General features: G+C 40.1%; 1 long non-coding RNA gene across 1 annotated transcript in view; it reads left to right on the top strand.

The window, feature by feature from the left end:
• Positions 1 to 702: 702 nt before the first annotated feature.
• Positions 703 to 15997, top strand: part of LOC139030653 (uncharacterized) — a 70346-nt gene continuing 55051 nt past the window's right edge. Inside the window, exon 1 of the long non-coding RNA XR_011483074.1 lies at positions 703 to 1319. This is a non-coding gene — a long non-coding RNA (uncharacterized lncRNA). The remainder of the gene's footprint in view (positions 1320 to 15997) is intronic.

The following is a 15997-nucleotide window of genomic DNA, read 5'->3' as shown; positions in this document are numbered from 1 at the left end:
TTTCCTTCCAAGGAGTAAGCGTCTTTTAATTTCATGGCTGCAATCACCATCTGCAGTGATTTGGGAGCCCCCCCCCCCCAAAAAAAAAAAACAAAGTCTGACACTGTTTCCCCATCTATTTGCCATGAAGTGATGGGACCAGATGCCATGATCTTAGTTTTCTGAATGTTGAGCTTTAAGCCAAGTGTAGCCTATTAGCATTCCTTTTTCCGGAAGGCCAGCGGGAAGGGTTTAGGAAGCTGGTATTCAAAAGTCGTTTACTGTCTCTAAGTAGCAGCAGGTGCTGGCAAGTGCCCGGACGGATCAATGCAGGGAAGGCAAGACATTCCTTATAAAAGAAGGACTAGAACGGCCCTTCCAAAGCATGCCAGAGGCGCTTTGAGCATCACCTAGCGGCAATCAAAGCCAGGAGCAGGATGAGGCTTTATCTCTAGAGCGCCAGCTCCTCAGAGGGAGCCGCCGGCATCAGAGACGGTTACATCTTCTCCACACTGCATCCCCTTCAAGTCCCCGTTTCTCTACTTCTCCCAACTCGCCCACAGCCCAGTCCTCGCCGGAGAGGCCGTCTTGGCGCTCATCTCCCGGCCCCTCCCTGCCTGCTCCCCGACCCCTCCCGCTCCCCCGCCCCGGTCCCCCGTACCGCGCGGCGGCTGCGGCGTTACGTCAGTGTTGACGCCGCGGCCGTCCCCCCCACCCCGCCCAGCCTTTCGAGCGCCTGAGGGGGGCGGCCGCTCGGCGCGGCGACCTTGGACCTGTGGCTTGGCGGCCTGAGGGAGGAACCCGGCGCCCGGGCTCCACCTGGGCGTCTGGGGACGGGCGCTCCGCCTGCGGCTCAGCGGAGGCGGCAGAAGCTCCTCCTGGGCGGGTTTCCGCCTGTCGTAGCTGTCGGGGCCTGGGAAGGGGCATCCAGTGTTAACTCCAAGCTGCTGAGATGCAAAATAATCCACGGGCGTCCTTACCCCTTCATAGAATTTCTGCCACTCAGCGTCTAATGGGGTGACAGAAACGTGCGCTTATCTTGTTAGCTTCAGAATCTGCCCGTATTGACTGGCGTAGAAAGTTTTCCAGAAAACATTTCCTTTCTGAGGAGGCAGCCAGGTGTGAGTGAGCTCAGGTGGCAGTGAGTGCTTTGAATTTGGCTTCCTCAGACAGCAAATAAGTTTCCAGAATGGGAAACAAGATGTAAGGGAAACGAAAGTCGCTTCTGTTCAAAATTACTTTGCCTGAAACTGCCAATTTAAGGTAATGAAGTAGTTTCCGGAAAGAAACTAAAGGAAGAGACTCGGGGAGAAAAATCTGGAGCAAAGTCAAGCCTACAGGTACAGAAAGATTAATCCACTAGTATTTATTGAGCTTTTATTTATACTTTGTGTTCGACTCAGCCATTTGTGCTCCATTTCCCCGTGGGGAAGATGGAAAATGGAAAGAACCAGCGAGACAGACGTGCAAAGTTAATAACATGTCAGTGGAGTACAGTATCTTGCAATATAGGACAAGTAATACAATTGTTCGTATCTCTTAAAACAACAGTTCCACTCTGGGAAATAGCTTTCAATGGCGTGACTTTTAAAAAATGAGTGCACCAAGGTATTCATCTGGTATTATCCAAAATTATCCCAAAGACAAAAATTTGAAGGGAGAAAAAAATTCTAACTAAAGGGGAAAGGCTAATTAACTTCTGGCATACTGACCTTAGGAATTCTTGCGCAGATCACAAAATGGCAGTAGACTTGTCGATTAATAGTTGAAAAATACAAACATGTACCTGCAGGCTCAACTGCGTAAAATGTAGTTATGCATATAAAGGTTAAAGATAAGGAATGAATTTGCATAGCTTAATGTGCCTTTCATTCCTTTTTCAATATGCTTGCGTGCATAATAACTTTCCAATTCAAGTCCGTCTCCAGTGCATTCCTCCTCCTCAAAACACAAACTGCTGTTTTGTAATCTTCCCTACCACCTTCATTCCGAAAATGTACTAAATTCATTACATAAGAACATCTCTTAAGAGCAAATATTTCTTCTAATTAAGTATTTCTAGCTTACGGTATAGATTTCCCTGTGGTTCCTAAAAAGCAAAATATAGCAAATTAAAATCCTTGCTCCTATTTTAATGTCATAAAACCCTTGGAAGTTCGTTTGGCAAACACTATCAAGAGTGCCACCTCTGATGTAGTAATTCAGCTTTTAGAAATCAAGAGTTTTTACTTGAGACTCAAGCAATTTAGCAGGCTACTCATCTCACTATTATTTATAATAGTGGAAATCAGAAACATGCTAACTGTTCATCACTGTTGGAACAGTTAGGTACATCTGGAATGTTCACAGGACGGAAAATTATATAGTCATCAAAAATCTTATTTTCAAAAAGTAAGAAATGAAGGAATATAGATCAAGACAACTGTGTATGCCATTCCCTTTCCTCTAAGAGGAACTTCATAAGTTCTGTTATGGTAGACATGACTCCTCCCTCTTTGCAACATTTTGTGGACTGGCATGGACACTAGACCCAAGGGTAAAAGGTCTGTTAGAAACTTGTTAAAGCTCTACCCAAACACTGTAAGGAGAAAGAGAGGCTGAGGTGGTTTGAAAAATGGTTTAAAGGTGCATTGAGTAGGCAGTTGGTGGATGCCAGACAGCAAAAACCACAGGGAGCAGAAGTCACGAATAATCAGAGGTTACAGAGAGTACAGGCTGAGTTACAGAGAGGCAGCAGTAGCAGGGATCTTAGCAAGATTCTGAGTAGAACCGCTTGAATTCCAGGAGCCTCCAAAATAACTATGGAAATGAAAACTAAAAGCAAGATGCAAAGATGTATATACTGAGAGGGAGGGGACATATGTATACCTATGTCTGATTCATGTCGATGTATGATAGAAACCAAGACAACATTGTAAAGCAACTGTCCTCCCATTAAAAATAAGTTAAAAGGACTAGGCCTAAAATATGGCATGTCTAGCTTGTCTGCTGAATTCCAGGATCTCTCTATTGCAGTCTGATATTTTAACTGTATTTTAAAATATGTGAAGATTATTCACATTTTACAGTATTTGGAAGGAATGCATTAGTATTTTAATAATGGTGGCAAGATTACAAGTGATTTTATTTTCTACAACAATCATGATTTTTAAAAACTTGAGCATTAACTAGCATGAATACCATCAGTAGTCAAAAATTCTAATAATTTTGAAAGTAAGTTCTATGTTGTCATTGGGTGGTTAAGGTGACTAGCAGACAGAATTTCAGAAAATTTTCTGAGATGATTAATGCCTTAAGGTCTTACAAGGACTAAAATCATTTGATGGAAAGATGAATGGAATGATGAAGTAAAGGCAGACTGAGTAAGGCATAGGTGGAGAGTACTAAAAAGGATGTCTTGAATAAAATGTCTTTGATACAAAGATGTAAACTAGGGAGAGGTGCTCCATGGGAATGGGGAACTGGAGATAAATTATCTGGAGATAATTGTTAATTAGGTTAATAATTAAAGAATAGGAATGGGATGGGCTTCCCTGCTAGCTCAGGTGGTAAAGAATCTGCCTGCAATGTGGGAGAACTGGGTTTGATCCCTGGGTTGGGAAGATTCCCCTTGAAGGAGGACATGGCAACCCACTCCACTATTCTTGTCTGGAGAATCCCCAGGGACAGAGGACCCTGGTGGGCTATAGTCCATGGGTAGCAAAAAGTTGGACACAACTGAGCAACTAAGTACAATAGGAGTGGGATGGTGTGTAGCATAGCCTTTGCTTTATTGTTTTTATCTTAATTCAACTTTGAAATTTTGTCAGCTACCATTTTATTTCAGGTCTTAACAACCTAGGCCTAAAATATGGCATGTCTAGCTTGTCTTCGGAGAAGGAAATGGCAACCCACTCCAGTGTTCTTGCCTGGAGAATCCCAGGGACGGCAGAGCTGGTGGGCTGCTGTCTATGGGGTCTCACAGAGTCGGACACGACTGAAGCCACTTAGCAGCAGCAGCAGCAGCTTGTCTACTGAGCTCGATTGCAGTCTGATTTTTACAGAACTATCATAAAAATCATTCTTCTCAGGTAATTTCCCTATTTGTTTTTTACCCACCATATCAAATCTAAGCTTTTAAATAACAACCACAACAAAAATCTCCATCCCTTCCCCCTTTATCACCTGACTTCCCCAAACTTACCAATTGCATTCTCAAAATCAGTCAGTCAGTTCAGTCACTCAGTCGTGTCCGACTTTGCAACCCCATGAACTGCAGCACGCCAGGCCTCCCTGTCCATCACCAACTCCCAGAGCTTACTCAAACTCATGTCCATTGAGTCGGTGATACCATCCAACCATCTCATCCTCTGTCATCCCCTTCTCTTCCTGCCTTCAATCTTTTCCAGCATCAGAGTCTTTTCAAATGAGTCAGTTCTTCAGATCAGGTGGCCAAAGTATTGAAGTTTCAGCTTCAGGATCAGTCCTTCCAATGAATATTCAGGACTGATTTCTCTTAGGATGAGATAACCTCACTTTCTTGGTTATGGAAAGTCCGATTGGATCTCCTTGCAGTCCAAGGGACTCTCAAGAGTCTTCTCCAACAACACAGTTCAAAAGCATCAATTCTTCAGTGCTCAGCTTTCTTTATAGTCCAGCTATCCCATACATGACTACTGGAAAGACCATAGCCTTGACTAGATGGACCTTAGTTGGCAAAGTAATGTCTCTGCTTTTTAATATGCTGTCTAGGTTGGTCATAGCTTTACTTCCAAGGAGCAAGCATCTCTTAATTTCATGACTGCAGTCACCATCTGCAGTGATTTTGGAGCCCCCAAAAATAAAGTCTGCCATTGTTTCCACTGTTTTCCCCATCTATGTGCCATGAAGTGATGGGACCAGATGCCATGATCTTAGTTTTCTGAATGTTGAGTTTTAAGGCAACTTTTCACTATTCTCTTTCATTTTCATCAAGAGGCTCTTTAGTTCTTTGCTTTCTGCCAGAAGGGTGGTGTTATCTGCATATCTGAGGTTATTGAGGTTATCTCAAAATCAGTCCCTTCCCCAAATCTGACTTTTGACTGCTAGGAAGTCAATCTTCTCAGCATCTGCTACACTTCAGGCTCTTACCACCTCTAAATCAGGGCTCTTTATCTTCTAAATCGAAGACTGTTTAACTTTCACTCCTGCGAATCATTACAAGCAGGCCTAAAAACTCTCACCTCCTGGAAACCACTCTCCTAGTAACCACTGGGCTTCCAGATGCCCCACCCTCCCACCAATACATTATTATGTGGTCACAGCTTTTGTTCTGAATTCTGCCTGGTTCTCTCTCTAGACATTATAACTTCTTTAGGGGCAAGGACTGTGCACTTGCTACATTTGCATATCTCACTTAGTACAGTGCTAGCCAAAAATACTCTTAAAATGTTTGATGAATTAACAATCAGAAATTCCCTAGCATAATATGAGATTGTGGAAAAGATGTGCAGGTGTTTCCCCGTTTCCACCATTTCCATATGGGGAGAAATGGCAACTTGCCCTTTACCCAAAATAAGCTGACTGTTTCCTAAACAAGATTAAAATTTAATGACTCTAATACTCAATTCTGAGGCCATATCCAGCTTCTTCTGAAGTGTTTGCAACACAAGTGTTTTGTTTCTGTATCCTGAAAAGAAGATATGAATGAATTAAAGGAAGACAAAATACATTGCAGATTTGCAAACATTAGAGTTGCTTTTTATGCTTTGACTTTTAGAATTTTCTAGTCCAGTTTTTCATGAATGAATTTTTGAGCTGTTAACTTTGAGGAAACTGCTTCCGAGGATTTACATACTGAATGTTCCTGACTGTAAAGTTACATAAAGTTATTACAAATATTTTTGAGTACATATATGCCTGGTACCATGCCTGGTATCTGGTACCATGAAATGTCCCTAGCCTTCATTTAAATGTTACAGGAAGATGGAGGATTGAATGAAGGAAGTCAGTAAGAAGAATACTAAAGAACTCAGACCTGAAGTTTTATTTAGTTGCAGCAACACAGTGCAGTGCAGAAATTTTGTTTTTCATGAGTGACCCAAGGAACGTTAGATTTGTGGCAAATAAGTAAGAAGGAAGTTGAGAAAGCAGTGTTGAAAATGGAACAGCAGATGGCAAGATTTGGCCTGAATAAGTGAATAGAGAGGCAAGAACAGGAAATGAAAAGAAAAAGGCTTGTTTTTTGGTTTTATTTTTTCAGTTCTAGGAAAGAACAAGGCTTTGGCAGATAGGGGAAATAAATGCAAGTTGAAAAGTAGATGGTACCAAGTTAATTAAATTTAAATATTAATCGCTCAGTTGTGTCCAACTCTTTGCAACTCCATGGACTATAGCCTGCCAAGCTCCTCTGTCCATGGAATTCTCCAGGCAGGAATACTGGTGTGGGTTGCCATTACCTTCACCAGGGGATCTTCCTGACCCAAGGATCAAACCAAGGTCTCCTGCATTTCAGCTGGATTCTTTACTGACTGAGTCACCAGGGAAGCTCAGGTGGTAGCAAAGCTGATTTAATTTTAAAGGACCATTAAGTGTTTATTTAGAGGTCTGTGAGGTAAACTTAAATTGAAGAAAGTAAGGGAAATCACTAGACCATTCAGGTATGACCTAAATCAAATCCCTTACGATTATACAGTGGAAGTGAGAAATAGATTTAAGGGACTAGATCTGATAGACAGAGTGCCTGATGAACTGTGGATGGAGGTTCCTGACAACAGGAAGCCATCTCCAAGAAAAAGAGATGCAAAAAAGCAAAAATGGCTGTCTGAGGAGGCCTTACAAATAGCTGTGAAAAGAAGAGAAGCCAAAAGCAAAGGAGAAAAGGAAAGATATACCTATTTGAATGCAGAGTTCCAAAGAATAGCAAGGAGAGATAAGAAAGCCTTCCTTAGTGATCTCTGCAAAGAAATAGAGGAAAACAGTAGAATGGGAAAGACTAGAGATCTGTTCAAGAAAATCAGAGATACCAAGGGAACATTACATGCAAAGATGGGCTCAATAAAGGACCGAAGTGGAAAGGACCTAACAGAAGCAGAAGCTATTAAGAAGAGGTGGCAAGAAGACACAAAAGAACTATACAGAAAAGATCTTCACGACCCAGATAATCATGATGGTGTGATCACTCACCTAGAGCCAGACATCCTGGAATGTGAAGTCAGGTGGGCCTTAGGAAGCATCACTACGAACAAAGCTAGTGGAGGTGATGGAATTCCAGTTGAGCTATTTCAAATCCTAAAAGATGATGCTGTGAAAGTGCTGCATGCAAGATGCCAGCAAATCTGGAAAACCCAGCAGTGGTCACAGGACTGAATCCCAAAGAAAGGCAATGCCAAAGAATGCTCAAACTACCACACAATTGCACTCATCTCACGTGCTAGCAAAATAATGCTCAAAATTCTCCAAGCCAGGCTTCAGCAATATGTGAACTGTGAACTTGCAGATGTTTAAGCTGGTTTTAGAAAAGGCAGAGGAACCAGAGATCAAATTGCCAACATCCGCTGGATCATCGAAAAAGCAAGAGAGTTCCAGAAAAATATCTATTTTCTATAAATATTTAAATAAATATTTAAAATATTAAACAAATATTTCTGCTTTATTGACTGTGCCAAAGCCTTTGACCATGTGGATCACAATAAACTGTGGAAAATTCTGGAAGAGATGGGAATACCAGACTACCTAACCTGCTCTTGAGAAATATGTGTGCAGGTCAGGAAGCAACAGTTAAAACTGGACATGGAACAACAGACTGGTTCCAAATAGGAAAAGGAGTATGTCAAAGCTGTATATTGTCACCCTGCTTATTTACCTTATATGCAGAATACATCATAAGAAACACTGGGCTGGATGAAGTGCAAGCTGGAATCAAGATTGCCAGGAGAAATAATAATAACCTCAGATATGCAGATGACACCACCCTTATGGCAGAAAGTGAAGAACAATTATAGAGCCTCTTGATGAAAGTGAAAGAGGAGAGTGAAAAAGTTGGCTTAAAGCTCAACATTCAGAAAACAAAGATCGTGGCATCCAGTCCTTTCACTGCATGGCAAATAGATGGGGAAATGGTGGCAGACTTTATTTTGGGGGGCTCCCAAATCACTGCAGATGGTAACTGCCGCTATGAAATAAAAAAATGCTTACTCCTTGGAAGAAAAGTTATGACCACTTAGCATAATAAAAAGCAGAAACTTTACTTTGCCAACTAAGGTCTGTCTAGTCAAGGCTGTGGTTTTTCCCGTAGTCATGTATGGATGTGAGAGTTGGACTATAAAGAAAGCTGAGCGCCAAAGAATTGATGCTTTTGAACTGTGGTGTTGGAGAAGACTCTTGAGAGTCCCTTGGACTTCAAGGAGATCCAACCAGTCCATCCTAAAGGAAATCAGTCCTTAATATTCATTGGAAGGACTGATGTTGAAGTTGAAACTCCAGTACTTTGCCCACCTGCTGTGAAGAGCTGACTCATTTGAAAAGACCCCAAGGCTGGGAAAGATTGAAGGCAGGAGGAGAAGGGGACAACAGAGGATGAGATGGTTGAATGCCATCCCCGACTCAATGGACGTGAGCTTGAGTAAACTCTGGGAGTTGGTGATGGGCAGGGAGTCCATGGCCTCCTGTTGCAAAGAGTTGGACATGACTGAGCGACTGAACTGAACTGAGGTTAACTTACATCTTGGAGGTGAATTACCAATATAGGCCTACTGGAAACTGCAGCTGATGCCAGGGTTTGTGTTTAGTGGAAACAAAATTGGGAAACCAGTGAATCCGTGTCTGCTTTAGCATGCCTCTCCTCTCACTGCCTCTGCCTCGCTCAGTTTTGCAGGTTCTCAGGCTGCTCGTGCCCAGGGCTTTACCTCGATCATCAAGACCTTTCTGTCTTTCCTTCCATTCAGCCTTTCCCGTTTGTTCTAGGACTATAATCCCAACCTTCCGTTTTTCTAAGGAACCCACTTATCATGACTGAACTGATCCACTTGTAAATTATTAGCATTCAATAATTTTTTTTTTTTGCATTTTAGGCCTATATTCTAATGGAACTTCTTGTAGATACCCAAGTATGGACTTCCTAAAATGAATTTTAAGCATTGTAGCAGATTAGTGGAATAAATATTTTCAGAAGCTAAGACACCCTTCCAAGGATAAGCTATGGGTGTATGTGGTGTATATAGAGCTGACCCTTGAAAAAAACTTGGGGTGCAGTTGATCCCTCCTCCAAGTCAGAAATCCAAGTATATCGTTACAGTCAGTGCTCCATATCCTGCGTTTCCTCCGCATCTGCAGATTCAACCAACCACAGTTCCTATAGTACAGCAGTACTTATTTACTGAAAAAGAAAATCCATGTGTAAGTGGACTTATGTAGTTCAAACTCATGTTGATCAAAAGTCAACACATATGGACACATAGATAACTATATAACATGTTTAGTTATAATTACAATGTATGAGTTTATCTAGTTGTTTTTACCTTTTTAAATATGTTGACTATTTTATCTCCATCTCCTCTGTTATGTTGGGAAAATAGTATCTGTCCTGTCTTTCCTACGAGAATGCTTTAAAGATCAAATGAAGTTTTGCATGTGTAAACCCTTCCTTAAGTATAAAGAGGGAAGTAAATATATTTATTGTTATTATTTCTGTTAGGATAATTACCACCCTGTAAAGTTCCCTGAGGTCGAGAACTGAATTTTATTCATATTTATAGTCCTTTAAGTTGAGTTTTACTTCTGTACTAAAGGAATAGTTGCAGGGTTTCCATTTCTTACAACAGGAGGGAAGAGGGTCTGGAAAAGCAGAGAGAGAAAGGAAAGGAAAAGCATGACGGGTGGAAATTTTAACTTTTAAAGCTTTAGTAAGCTGTGCCAAAAAGATACTAGTCCTCTTTCTTGAGGGAAGGTCATTGAGGTACCTAAGTTTTATTTTATATCCTGTACATGTCTTTAAGTTCACATATTTTTTTTAAAAAGGTAGAATAAGGAAACATAGGTGGTTAACTATAGCTGTTTGTATAATTATTTACATCTTCCCAAACCATTTGAAAATTGAAATTCTGCAGTGTTGCTCCTGGATTGTTAAAAACAAGAATAGAAAACAGCAGTCAGTGCAGTAGGTACTTACTTCATCATCGGAAACCATGTACTATAGATTCAGAATGTATGTATGCAATTAAAAAGCTATCAATTCTTCATGTGCAAGAACTAGGATGATCACCCTGCTTTTCACTGCCATCTTAAGATCGCTTGCTTTCAAGTCAAAGGCCCTCTTGGTAATAACAGTTGGTTCAACCATCTGTAAGCAGTGTCTGTAAGCCCTTTCCTCAGCTAACTAGAGATTAATGAAGTCCTAGAAAATCACATTTCCACAGGACATTCTTAAGGGACAAGGAGATTGTAAAGTGGATAGTCCCATTTATTTCATTTTATCTTTGATCCTGGAACTAGTACTTACAGAACTAAGCAAAACAGATATTTCACACAATTTCTTAGTTTGAAAAACTATATGGCTCCTGATCTTTAGAAGAAAATAATGAAGAATAAGTCAGTCAGAAAAAAAAATGTGACATGAAGTTTTTTTTTTTTTAACATGTATCAGGTTTTCTTTGTTTTGTCTGTTTGTCTAAAATACCTCAGGAATGATCATAGGAACTTTGTATAAATTCACCATTCAACACTTATTAAATTATCCCTTCTTTTCTTAAAAATCAATGATAGTATTAAAGGATGACCCAAACATTTTAACTTACTTACTTATGGCTGTCACATTTTATTGAGTTAAGATGAAATCTGGTCTTAACACTATCATTGTGGGGCTTCCCTGGTGGTTCAGATGGTAAAGAATCTGCCTATAATACGGGAGACCCAGATTCGATCCCTGGGTTGGTCATTAGCCAATCACAGAATTAAACTGTACAAAATGATTATAATTTTAACTGGTCTTATTGTGAACATTTTCCCCTTATTATTTTGTTTAATATGATCTGTTACTAGTCCTGCCCACTGTCAACGAGCAACCCTTAGTTGTCCTGCTCAGCTATTGGTCAGTGCCACAGTGGGCCCTGCCCGCTGGCATGTCAGTGAGGGACCGTTGGGGAAATGCTTCAATCAGGGCTCAGTGGTGTGGTGGTCATCAGGTGGAGTGAAGTAAGAGGAGAAGGCAGATTCAGGCCTTCTCCTGGAGGCCCTCCAGCTTACCCAGCGTTGGGCCAGTGAGATTGAAATAAAGATACAAAACAAGTTCATATTGGTGTTTTCATTACCTTTACCTTATAGTGTATGCTTTGGGGCTTGTGATCTATTGTTTATTCCCAGATCCAGTTGGTACAGTTTTCTACCAGTGAGAAAGGACTTGTGATTCATCCACTTTTCCCAAAGAATAGATGTTGTCATTGATTCTGGAGAGGGCAGACTTAGAAGCAAATTGGGAGACATTGCCTAGAGGTAGAGTATAAGGAAATACTTTCATCACTAGAACTGTCCAATAATATACTAATTTCTTTTGTCCTCTCTTGGTTATTTGTTCAAGCTTCACCAGATTATTAGTTTCCTTAGGGAAAGTGTGTCATTCACTTTTATATTTTCTTTCCTCTGTCCCTACCAGCCTAGTGCCTAACAACACGTTAAACACTCAATATGTTGAAATGAATTGCCTATGAAGTCATATGTGCTCTGAAATAATGTTATTAGGCAGAGGTTGATGACCGTTTGCCAAGCACCTTACAGTGGGTGACACAGGCCTTCTCCATCATGGTCTGTTAGAGAATGTGGACTGTGCGGTTAGAGTTCAAATCTAGGCTTTTATATTAGTTGTGTGATCATAAAAAAAATCACTTTTCTGTGCCTCGGTTTGTGAATGGGATTGCATACCCCGTCTATTCAAGTACACTGTAATCCTCCTCCCTCTCTTCTACGTGATCAATTTTCTTTTTTGCTGGATTATTACTGATACCATAGAAACATGCTGTTACTTCTCCTATCTTAAAGACACCATCTTTTAACTCCACTAACTATTGCTCCATTCCCCTGTTCTCTTAATAGCAAAGGTCCTTTCTTCCCATTATCTTTTAAACTCATTCCAATCAAGTTTTCATCTCCATCATTCCATAGAAGCAGCTCTTGTTAAGTTTCTGATAACAGCAATTTCTAAATTGTTAAGTATAGTGGTCAGTTTTTAGTTTTCATCATTATGGCCATCAACACAATTGATCTCTTCCTGGAAATACTGTCTTCCCTTTGCCTCCCAAGAATTCCACACACTCTTGTTTTTTTTTCCTCCTTCACTGGTTGTTCCTTTTTAGTCTCCTTTGCTGAATCCTTTTTTTCCCACCTTTTTCACTGGAGAGCACCATTTCTTGGTCCTTATCTCTTTCTCACTCTCTTGGTGATTTCTTCTATGACTGTGGTTTTAAATGCCATCTAAATTAATACAATTCCCAGATTTTCCAACCCAGACTTCTGTTAATTTCTGACCCCACATCTGCCTATTCAGTGTCTCTGCATGGATGTTGAATAGATAGCTGAACTTGACATTTGCAAAACAGAATTCAAAGTCTTCAAATCTGCTCTGTTGTTGTTCAGTCACTAGGTCATGTCTGACTCTTTATTACACCATAGACTGCAGCACACCGGGCTTCCCAGTCCTTCACTATCTCCCAGAGTTTGCTCAAATTCATGTCCATTGAATTGGTGATGCTATTCAACCATCTAGTCCTCTGCCACCCCCTTATCCTTTTGCCTTCACTCTTTCCCGGCATCAGGGTCTTTTTCAGTGAGTCGGCTCTTTGCATCAGGTGGCCAAAGTATTGGAGCTTCAGCTTCAGCATCAGGCCTTCCAATGAATATTCAAAATTGATTTCCTTTAGGACTGATTGGCTTGATCTTCTTGGTGTCCAAGGGACTCTCAAAAGTCTTCCCCACAATTCAAAAGCATCAATTTCTCAGTGTTTAGTCTTTTTTATGGCCCAACTCTCAAAACTGTACATGACTACTAGAAAAATTGTGGCCTTAACTATATGAACCTTTGATGGCTTTTTCTGATGTTTAATGTAAGATCATAGAGATTTATTCTTTACATACAGAACATTTAAAAAGTCTAAATAATGGGTTAAAAAACAACAGGAGACAGAAGTTACATGTGAGTATCCTGTCATGCTAAATTATTATAAACATTTGCTTGTTTATATTACTAATTAATGAGTTATTAATTAATATTAATAATTATTCAGAATTTTTCATGTCCTGTCTTTCCAACTGCAGCAAGAACCCTCCAGAGAACCATATTTATAGCTGTAGTCATTCACCATCTTAACAATAAGGATCAATGATCCTGTTCAGTAAATAACAAGTCGGAGGGTGTTCATAACATGAATGGGCTCTGAAGCTGGCATCCAAGAGAAGTTCAGAGATTAGTGTGTATGAATGGTTTAATGAAAGATGACATGTCACAGAATACTTCAAGTCCAGCTGGTGGTATAAGAATTCATCTGGGAATTAAGCTTATCAGGAGTATAAAAACTGGGTCTGTTTAGGTTTGCCATGATTGAATGAAGCTAAAGTTTAGGGTTCTATGTTCTTCTAGCATGAAAAATTAATTTTTGAAGTAGTAAATGAACCTACTTATAAAGTGAACTGAGACTATTCTTTTGAGTGCCAGGGGGATTTCTAATTTCCCATCAAAAAAAGAAAAAAGATCTTATGAGTGGAAAAGCAGTATCTACCTGTTTATGTTGCAGATTTAAAGCACTTGACTTTTCCTGTGGAAGACCTTTCCTTAGTGAATTTAGCCATAAGGGGGTGCTCTGGGATAATACTGTTTGGCAAAGCCTCTGTCTTTTCTACTTGGTTACCTGAAAAAAAGCAAACTTGTAGATTTGGTAATTCTACTTCTCATCCAGACTCACTAACCTTTGAAAGGTGTCAGTTTAAATTAAAACAATCAAAACTAGTGAAAACTATTTAAAATAACAAGTGTCATTTTGTTAGACCTTTGTTTCCTTTTCAAAGAAATAACAAACATAATAAGCCAAAATTACACTTGAATTCTGTTGACTTTGGAGCTAAATCCGTATTGAGGAACTAGTATTTACTCTTTTCCTTTAGTTCCCTTTTGTGGCTTTACTTTCACTATGTCATTGTTTTTGGCCAATGCTTTGGGGATGCATTGTAGTTGAAACTGCTTTTCGCCAGTGTTTCTGTAACCGCTACTGTTAACCTCTGCCACATTTATTGACAAATTCTTGCCTCCCTAAGTGTGGCAAGTGACATAGTGGGGAGGAAACTCAGTTCTCTTTTTATAGCCTGGAAGGGAGAATGAGAGGCATTCATAGTATTCCAGGCACAGAATGCCGTGAAGGACAACTAAGTAGTCAAGATCACTAACAGGACATTGAATGAAATGGCTACAACATCTGATGGCTAGAACAGAGGGTCCTCTTTGCTTTGGGCACAAGAACTCTCTGGGTTCTACCTCAGGATGTGTTGGCTCAACTGCCTGTAAATAGCCCTGGTATTTAGTAGAGGGATAGAGGGAAATGTTATACCTCTGCTTATAAAAGAGTAACTCTCTCTGTATGTTTCCTAAACTCATCTCCTCAGGCCTAACCGGTGAGGCTTCTTTAGTCAGCTTATATACCAGAGGGACATTGACTGAGGGTGTACATGGCGTGACTTGGGAGGGTGCGCTATGACTGGAGCATCGCAGCTTCACCATGCTGTGCTAGTTCCTGCTGCACAGCAAAGCGAGTCAGCCACACGCGCACACACATCCCCTCCTGCTTGGGGTCACCACAGAGCACTGCGCTCCTCGCGCTCCACAGTCACTTCTCATTCGTCATCTATTTTATACGTAGTAATGTATACATGCCAGTCCAACCTGGGGGACTTGTAGAATAATGTATCTTCACCCATCTTTAGTGTCCTTTTTTCCATGGCATTAACTTAAAAAATAAGATATATCCACATCAATATATATATTTTAAAAATACATTTTTCTTAAATATATGTTGGGTTCCACTCCTTAGAATTGGTTACCTTTAAGCTTTTTTTTTTTTTTTTAAGAGATGATGCAGAGAAATGAGGGTGAGAAAGAGTTATGGGTAAAGGAAAATGTATATAAGTTTTTTCCTCCTTATTTTTAAGGTTTAAACTAGTATTTTCCTTGTTCTTTCCACTTGTGGGGAAAAAAAATCCAAACTTTTATTAGATTCCTAAGGAAAAGACTTTTTTTAAGAATCTAGTATTAGAAACCCTAAAAGGTTATCAAATGTCAAAGAACTAAAACAAAGAAAGAAAATGTTCTGTTTTTTCTTGCTGCTTTCCCATCTATTTAAGATGGAAACTTTAGAAAAAATTTTAAATAAGCCACAAACTGTACGTGTCTGATGGTTGCCTCAAGAGTTTTGTGGGCTGATCAAGCACCAGAAGGGAGATGTACAGTTACTAAACTGGCTCCTGACCTGCACACACATTTTTTTCTCATTAATCCTTTGCACAGAACAGATGCTCTGGGTGTAGCTTTAGGCCAGAAGAATGTCCAAGATATGTGGGTGTGAATTTGGCCAAAGGGTTAGCTGAATGTGGAGCTCAGATACCAACCTGGTAACAGGCCACATTTTAATGAAAAACGCACAATCAGCATGGCATTGTGTTTTTCAAAGAGGTAATTCCCAGCCATGGAGAATACAAGGGAGAAACAGGCAATCATGTGGAACTGCTTTAAAACAAAGTTCTTGTGTATCCTGGCTGGTGGGGCAGGGCTCTCTTGTAGCCCTTGGGAAATGAAATAATGGAATTTTGCTAGTCATAATTGAATTTTTTGGATCATCAGTCATAATTCTTCAAAAAGAAAAACCCTCTACAATTGAATAAAGAAAAGACCTCAAAATTATAATTGGCTATGCTAGAAAAAAACTTTCTAAGAGGGGCAAAGATATTGTCTCATTCACATGCTGATAACTGTGAATAAGCACATAAACAGAATTTTCCTTGTTCCACCTAAGAAAAGGAAAAAAAATAG

This window comes from Odocoileus virginianus, chromosome 23, assembly GCF_023699985.2.
Source record: "Odocoileus virginianus isolate 20LAN1187 ecotype Illinois chromosome 23, Ovbor_1.2, whole genome shotgun sequence".
Lineage (NCBI taxonomy): Eukaryota > Metazoa > Chordata > Mammalia > Artiodactyla > Cervidae > Odocoileus > Odocoileus virginianus.
Note: the sequence above shows the minus strand (reverse complement) of the source record. Positions and strands in the feature narration are given on the sequence as shown.